The sequence below is a fragment of the Schistocerca serialis genome, chromosome 6 (genome assembly GCF_023864345.2).
Source record: "Schistocerca serialis cubense isolate TAMUIC-IGC-003099 chromosome 6, iqSchSeri2.2, whole genome shotgun sequence".
Taxonomy (NCBI): domain Eukaryota; kingdom Metazoa; phylum Arthropoda; class Insecta; order Orthoptera; family Acrididae; genus Schistocerca; species Schistocerca serialis.
In genome coordinates this window covers 113380236-113387929 of record NC_064643.1, presented here as the reverse complement: position 1 = coordinate 113387929, position 7694 = coordinate 113380236, and the positions used below count along the sequence as shown (strand labels likewise).

Genomic DNA, 7694 nt, shown 5'->3' with positions numbered 1-7694 from the left:
GCCAATGAGTGGAACCAGGCTACGGGTCAGTATCGACGTCCTGCACACTAAAGCGCATTCAGTGAACCAAGAACGGAAAATGCAGCGTTCCCCTGTATTATGGAGAAGAAGGCGAAATTCTCACTGGTGACTGTGGCGATAAAAATCCTTAAGTCTCTCTCTCTCTCTCTCTCTCTCTCTCTCTCTCTCTCTCTCTCTCTCTCTCCCCCCCCCCCCCGCCCCCCCCCCCCCCCCCCCACCAGGTTGAATTTTTCGTGAGATAGAGTGGTCGCAGGAGACGACGATTTCTTTTCGGGACCTGGTGTTGAGAAGACGTCTGGACCTGTTCTCGACCGCCATCTCAGACATTTTGGATTTAGAGCTAAGTTGTGCGTCGCTGCAGATGTTAGCTGAATTTTAAGACGTTTCGCATTTCGAAATTAGTGCTGTCCATTATCTGAGCAGCTCACAATTTGCTGAATTTTCAGCGAAACTTTGGGTTGCTTGATTACTTGTCTTATTTCACGAGTCTTGCGCTCTATTACTTTGCATTTGCGAGCTGTGCTGATGGCGAAATTTTGCCGCGTTTCCCAGACAGTCTTCTGGTTAGATACCGCGTACCTTCCAATGTGTTCGCGGTACATTAAAATACAAATAAGTTTCATCTGAGCCACAGTGTGCCGTTAATGTGCAGAGAACTAATTATTCATAACATTAAGTACTTAGTAACCATTTTCATTGTTCTATGCAGAACGTTGTTCAAAATAAACAGATCTCGTTCGGTGCATTATAGGCACGATTGTCCTACAACTAATGCTCACTAGGGGAGCCGTATGTAAAAAATGTAGTTATTTACTTGCGGCAACGGCCTTGCCGCAGTGGTTACACCGGTTCCCGTGAGATCACCGAAGTTAAGCGCTGTCGGGCGTGGTCGGCACTTGGATGGGTGACCATCCAGGCCGCCATGCGCTGTTGCCGTTTTTCGGGGTGCACTCAGCCTCGTGATGCCAATTGAGGAGCTACTCGACTGAATAGTAGCAGCTTTGGTCAACGATACCATCTTACGACCGGGAGAGCGGTGTGCTGACCCCACAACCCTGCTATCCGCATCCTTCCCTGAGGATGACACGGCGGTCGGATGGCCCCGGTAGGCCACTCGTGGTCTGAAGAGGGAGTGCTTTTATTTATTTGCAATTCTAATTAGTTGTCTCACTGTGATGCTGTTTCCGTTGCAAATGGAGGTGCCTACATATCGGAGATTTTGTTTAATTTGTTCACGTTAGTATATAACTAGCATTGCAGTCGCTCGTCTAGCATTACGATGCTGAAGTCGTAGGCAGACAGCGCCCACACTACTCCAGAGCCCCATTGAGATTTCGACATAATGTCTCACTGGGATCCTAACAGTTTAACACCGTTAATTTCATGATAACTCAAACAATTGTATTGCGTAATAAATGTAATATGATTGTTATCAATAGCCTCGTCTACGTAATTTTGGAAATTAATAGAGTATAGCATTCTTGGCACGAGTCACAAAAGGCCTACCTTTTCACAAATGAAAGTATTTTGTACTGAAATTATATTTCACGTAAGTAAAAACGCCGTCTTCCCTATAAAAAAGACGTGATTACCGCTGCGCTTATGCTAGGACATCTGAAGGCTTCCGCATTATTCCATCAACGGCGAGTGCAGACTACCCGTCTCTTTCAAGTCCGGGCAGGAAATGGGCGATTTGGCCGGTGCCGAAAGTTTTCAGAGAGCGCACCGCAACTCTTGGACGCCTTTTTCGTGGAAGACAGACTGGATAAACCTGCAATTACGGAGGCAGAATAACGGAGCGGCAGCCGCTTCAACTGGAGACGGCTTCGTATTAAAACACAGCCTCCGCTTCCAATTCTGCGGTTCAGGAAGCGAGATGTTTTTGTCGACCGAAACACCGAGATCCTCTCTTTCCGCAGAAAATGAAATTTCCTGCGACGGTGTCCACGGCCAGGCAAACCCGGCCGCAGTGAATGGCCCCGTGTATCGCCGACAACAAGGAGAGGAAAGCTGCATTGCGCGGATCGATCAGTACGATATTACAGGCGTGGGTTTTCTACCGCACTGCAGTCCTCCACTGCGACGTTGACAAACAAGCCGAACGGCTATTCATCAAAACGCTTCACGCTGGAGAAGGTCCAGTCTGGCCCCGCTTGATGTGTTGCAAATGGGATGCTGCTTCATTCGCACTGATGCTCATTTTTATTGGAACGTCGCTCTTGCAAAATACGTCGCTCGCGATTCTGCACTTGTGAAACCTGGTTGACCATCGCTGGAATCTGAATTACACGGCGTGATGAAGAGGAAGTCATTAGAGATGGAGCACGCGCTTGCAGTCGACAAGGGTATTAAAGCAAACCCTTCGTGTCCTTCACCTAGGAACCATCCCGGCATTCGTTCCAAGAGATTTAGAAAAACCATTCTTAACCTAGACCTGTATGGTCAGATAGACTCTTAAAGCCTAGTCTTCGCTTCTAGTGCCCGGTAAATTTTAATGTAGTTTCCAGATGACAGTCATAATTTATTCACTCGTCATATTAAAAGATCACGACATACTACTGGATGAGAGGCTGCAATCAGCAGAAAAGTCGTTTACAGCAAGCAGGGAAACTCTTAGGGGAGTAATGAAATTAAAAAAAAAATTCGGAAAATGCGTCCGCATAAAATTTAGCAAACCCTAACGCATACGTGAGTCCTGCAGAAAATCGACTAGAATGATGATGTGAGATCTGAGTTGCTCCTGGCGTATACAACTTTCAAATAACTTCCGGGAATTCAGCCAGGTAACACTTTCAGCGATGGGCGGGAGAACACCTCGCCATTATCAAAGCAAACTGAAACGGACAGGCGACGTACACGCAAATTTAAAACCTCGGTTCTCGGACTGAAGCAGTAAAGATATCGTTTGAGTTCCGTTAAGGATTATCTTGGTCTGCGTGAGGCGGGTGTATATCGTATTCCTTGTAGCTGCCGGCCGGAGTGGCCGTGCGGTTCTAGGCGCCACAGTCTGGAACCGAGCGACCGCTACGGTCGCAGGTTCGAATCCTGCCTCGCGCATAGATGTGTGTGATGTCCTTAGGTTAGTTAGGTTTAATTAGTTCTAAGTTCTAGGCGACCGATGACCTCAGAAGTTAAGTCGCATAGTGTTCAGAGCCATTTGAACCATTTGAACCTTGTAGCCGCGGCATGGCATATATTGGTCAAACTATCAGGACCGTGGAGGACCGATGTACTGAGCATAAACGGCACACACGACTACAGCAGCCAAGTAGATCTGCTATTGCCGAACATTGCTTGGATACTGGCCACCCATGTTATATAACAACACCGAGATATTGGCATGCACGTCCACCTATTGGGACAGTGTTATTAAGGAGGTAGTTGAGATTCAATTAGCGAGCAACCTCGTTAACAGTGATGGAAGTTTCTGTTTAAACTCTGTTTGGAATCCGGCTCTTTCCCTTGTCAAGAAACAGAGGGACAGAGTCAATGCTACCTCAACTGCGAATTCGTAGTCTCATTATCGATAGCTCTAAATTTAGTCATCTTTGGTGGCACTAGTGTTCAGTGTGTGTGTGTGTTATCTTTACTGCTTCAGTCCGAGAACTGAGGTCTTAAATCTTGATGTACGCCGCCTGTCCGTTGCAGTTTGCCTTGAAAATGGCGGGGTGGTCTCCCGCCCAAAATATCGGCGGTCGCTGAAAGTGTTACTTGACTGTATTCCCAGAAGTTATTTGATAGAATGATGATGTCAAACACGGCAAAATTCAGACGATTCGGACTAGCCACAAATGACTGAACAAAATGTGCGTGGAACATTGATTGTTTGAACCTCTTAATCATTCTTATGAGTACTGGACATAAGGTCAACCTGTTACGCAAAACACTTTTTCATGTGACCCAAACATGTTTCAGCACCTCTGTGCCATCTTCAGTGGGTTTCATTTATTAAAATCTGTGAAATGTGAAGGTAATGACAAAACAAAGAAAAACTGTCCTTAGACCTAATTTTCGTAGGTTAGTTATCACTCAAAATATGTTCACATTTCGCAATTTTTAGTAAATAAAACCCACTGATGATGACACGGAGGTTCTGAAATATGTTTGGGTCAAGCAAAATAAAATAGAAAAAGTATTTTACATAAGAGACGGACCTTATATCCAATAATATTAACTGCAGACACGGCAAGTTCAACAGCAGCAACAAATTCAAATGATGAATATTCTTATGAGTAGTTAGGATGAACGCGACCGAAACTGACGAAACTTTCACACGCGCTGTGTATCGTTTGTCAGCTCAATTATTTTCCTTTTGTACAAAACACCTATAATCAATCAGTAACCTCAACACAAGACCAGAGGTGATTAGTTACACCTGTGCTTTACTCTAATCGTTCTCCACTGTGTTCTTATGCCTGCAGGAAAAAGCTACCTACAAACCCACATGTGATACAAAAGCAAGCTGCATTCAAGAGGACAGTAAAGCTCTCCATGCTGCCACTCACGTAGCTTCCTTGTCGGCAGATCCAATTCGTCTTCTTCCTGTCCAACAGCGAATCACTAACCTCACCCCGCTGTCAGCACTCTCCCAGCAGCGCAGCAGGAAAAACAAAATTCCGGACAAATACATGAGGAGTTTCTCTTTCACTGCGTTCTTCCCTCTTCACTGCCCTTTTTTTATATTTTGTGTTGGCTTTCCAGGAATTATTTATTGCTCTTCTCCTGATCAATTAATTTTCGCTCCAGATTAGATTCTTTCGACGCCGCTTCCAAGTGCTTCTGTTACTAGAATTTGACAGAAACCTCATGTTAAAAGAAATTTATGTATGTAGGGCGTTTCAGATAAGGGTACTTTCTCTGTAACCTACAAAATAATAAGTGAAAGTGTAAGATTTCTCTGTAATATACGTATATGTGAAACACTGAATATTATTTTTCGAAAACTTTGTCTGCGTGTAACGTCTGCTGTAAATATCGTATTTAACCACTGAGCGAAACTAACTGTTTACTGGTCCCGTGTTGCGCATGTGAGCAGTGTTGTGAAACAAAACTTTAGTCTTAGCAAAATGCTGAATTCTAAATAATGAAAATGAATCTAATTAAATGCCAAAAGAAGCTAGTTGTACATTCATTGAAAACTATTTAACTGAAACTCAATACTGAAGTAAGTTACGAAAGTTAAGCAACATGATATGCAAGGTCTGACTTGAAATACCCAAAAAATTTAATATTACACAACACGGTAGAAAATGACTGTTTAAGATAACCTACACAGTTCACTTGAAATTAATCTGCTTACTTAGTGCAACGCCTGGAAATCCTGACAATGTACCGTTTACTCACACGAATGCAAAGTGAGATCTCCCCTGAAACAAGAGTAACTTGCCTGATGCTCAGCATACTGTTTCGTGTCTGGTGTACTGAAATTCTCGAAAACAAACTGAAATCGCCAAATGCAGTAGCTAAAATTTGTAATCTACTCTAATTTTGTCTTTGCTTTTCAGACACAATCTGTGACTGCAGGTGGCGTACGGTGCAACGCACGCACGACAAAGTATTCAACATTTACTAAGAATGATGGTGGAGGGTTTTACTTTAAAGAGAAGCGCTATTAAATATTAAACTCCGATTATTGTCAGAAAATATTGCACAACATAAGAAGACTTCAAAAATTATGAAACTCTCTCATTACAAAAATTACAGACATTTCAACAAGTTGCGTAATTTGTGACATAATGAAAACAAAGAGATCACATTAATGCAAATTAAGATTATTATTGGTTTTCTGGGGGACAAAGATTTCCTTCAATTAATAGTTCTGACAAACAAACATTTCATTCTTAAGCATGCATTGATTACCTTGAAATATTCCTTGAAAAATCATCTTCATCGACAAAATCAATACCGATCTTTACAAACAAATTTTCATCTCCATAATGAAGCAGTCTAAACAATTTGTTCCAAATTCACAAATATTATCTATTCTTCTCTAAAACTCAACTGATCGCTAGTATACGTCTAATGGGACGCCCCCGCGCTGTGCAAATGACTGTCGACCACATGCACCACAGGTTAGATTAAACACAGAGTCAAGGATCTCAGCCACGAATCGTGCAGCGCGCTCATGCATCTTTGTCGCAATACAGTAAAGGTGAATTATTTACAATGACAGAAAACATATGAAAATCTTACAAAAGGAACGTTTATTTATATAGGTATATCTAGGAAATATTGATCATTATGGACGTAGTCTATTTAGTAATTTTCCTCTCTGACTGGTGAGATGTGTCTATTTTTTACAGTTGACAGTTTAGGTGCTGTCAGTGAAATATTCAGTCTAGACAGTAGAAGCCGTATGTAGATGCATCTCGATGCTAGCCAGCCCCTTATGTTCATGTTGTTGTGCAAGAAATATACAATAGATTTCCTGGAAGATGGTTAGAACACTATGGTCGTTAGAAATGATCCGCAGGAACGCCCGCTTTCGCAGAAATAAATATAGAATTATGTTTGTGTTCTGAACCCACAATCCCAGATGGCTTCAGACAGCGCAACGGGGAAGCCTTCCACTACGACACAGCACCATTTTTGTGTATAGCATGTTCCATCCTCTCCACAAAGCTTTCAAAGTTTGTAGCTCACTGACGAAAACTGCTGAAATTTTATTTAAATTGATTTGTACACAGTTGGATTACATACATCACCCAACCGACAAAAAGTATTGCATTAAAAAACAAACATATTATAGATCGTCACTGTAACTATCTGAAAAATAACTTTGTAATATAAAAACAAAAATATGTCACACTTTCTGCTCAACAAAATGTTAACATTGTTAATATTCATTATTATAAATGTTTTCATTATTGTTACTTCGAAGAGCCAACGAAAGTGGTACACCTGTCTAATATCATGTGGGGCCCCCCCACAGCACGCAGAATTGCCGCAACACGACATGACATAGGCTCGACTAATGTCTGAAGTAGTGGTGGAGGGAACTAACACCATGAATCCTGCAGGGCTGCCCATAAATCCATACGAGTATTGCGGGATGGAGATCTCTTCTGAGCAGCACATTGCAAGCGTCCCAGATAAGCTCAATAACGATCATGTCTGGGGAGTTTGGTGGCGAGTGGAAGTGTTTAAATTCGGAAGTGCGTTCCCGGAGCCGCTCTGTAGCAATTCTGAACGTGTGGTGTGTGGCACTGTCCTGTTGGAATTGTCCAAGTTATGGGAATGAGCAATGGACATGAATGGATACAGGTCTTCAGACAAGATGCTTACGTAAGTATCACCTGTCAGTGTCGTATCTAGACCTACAAGGGTCCCATATGACTCCAACTGTACACGCTCCATACCATTACAGAGTCTTCACCAGCTTGGGAAATCCCCTGCTGACATGCAGGTACCATGTATTCACGAGGTTGTCTCCAATCCCCGCACGTCCATTCGCTCGATACAATTTGAAACGAGATTCGTCCGCCCAGGTAACAAGTTTCCAGTCATCAACAGTCCCATGTAGGTGTTGACAGCCCCAGGCAAGGCGTAAAGCACTCATCAAGGTACAAGAGTTGGCCTTCGGCTCCGAAAGAACACATCGATGATATGTTGTTGACCCTTGTTGAAGGCCCAGCATTGAAATCTGCAGCAATTTGCAGAAGATTTGCACTTCT

The 7694-nt window shown here is 42.9% G+C and overlaps 1 pseudogene; it reads left to right on the top strand.

Annotated features, from left to right (window-relative positions):
- Positions 1-839: 839 nt before the first annotated feature.
- Positions 840-957, top strand: LOC126485410 (5S ribosomal RNA; annotated as a pseudogene).
- Positions 958-7694: the final 6737 nt, after the last annotated feature.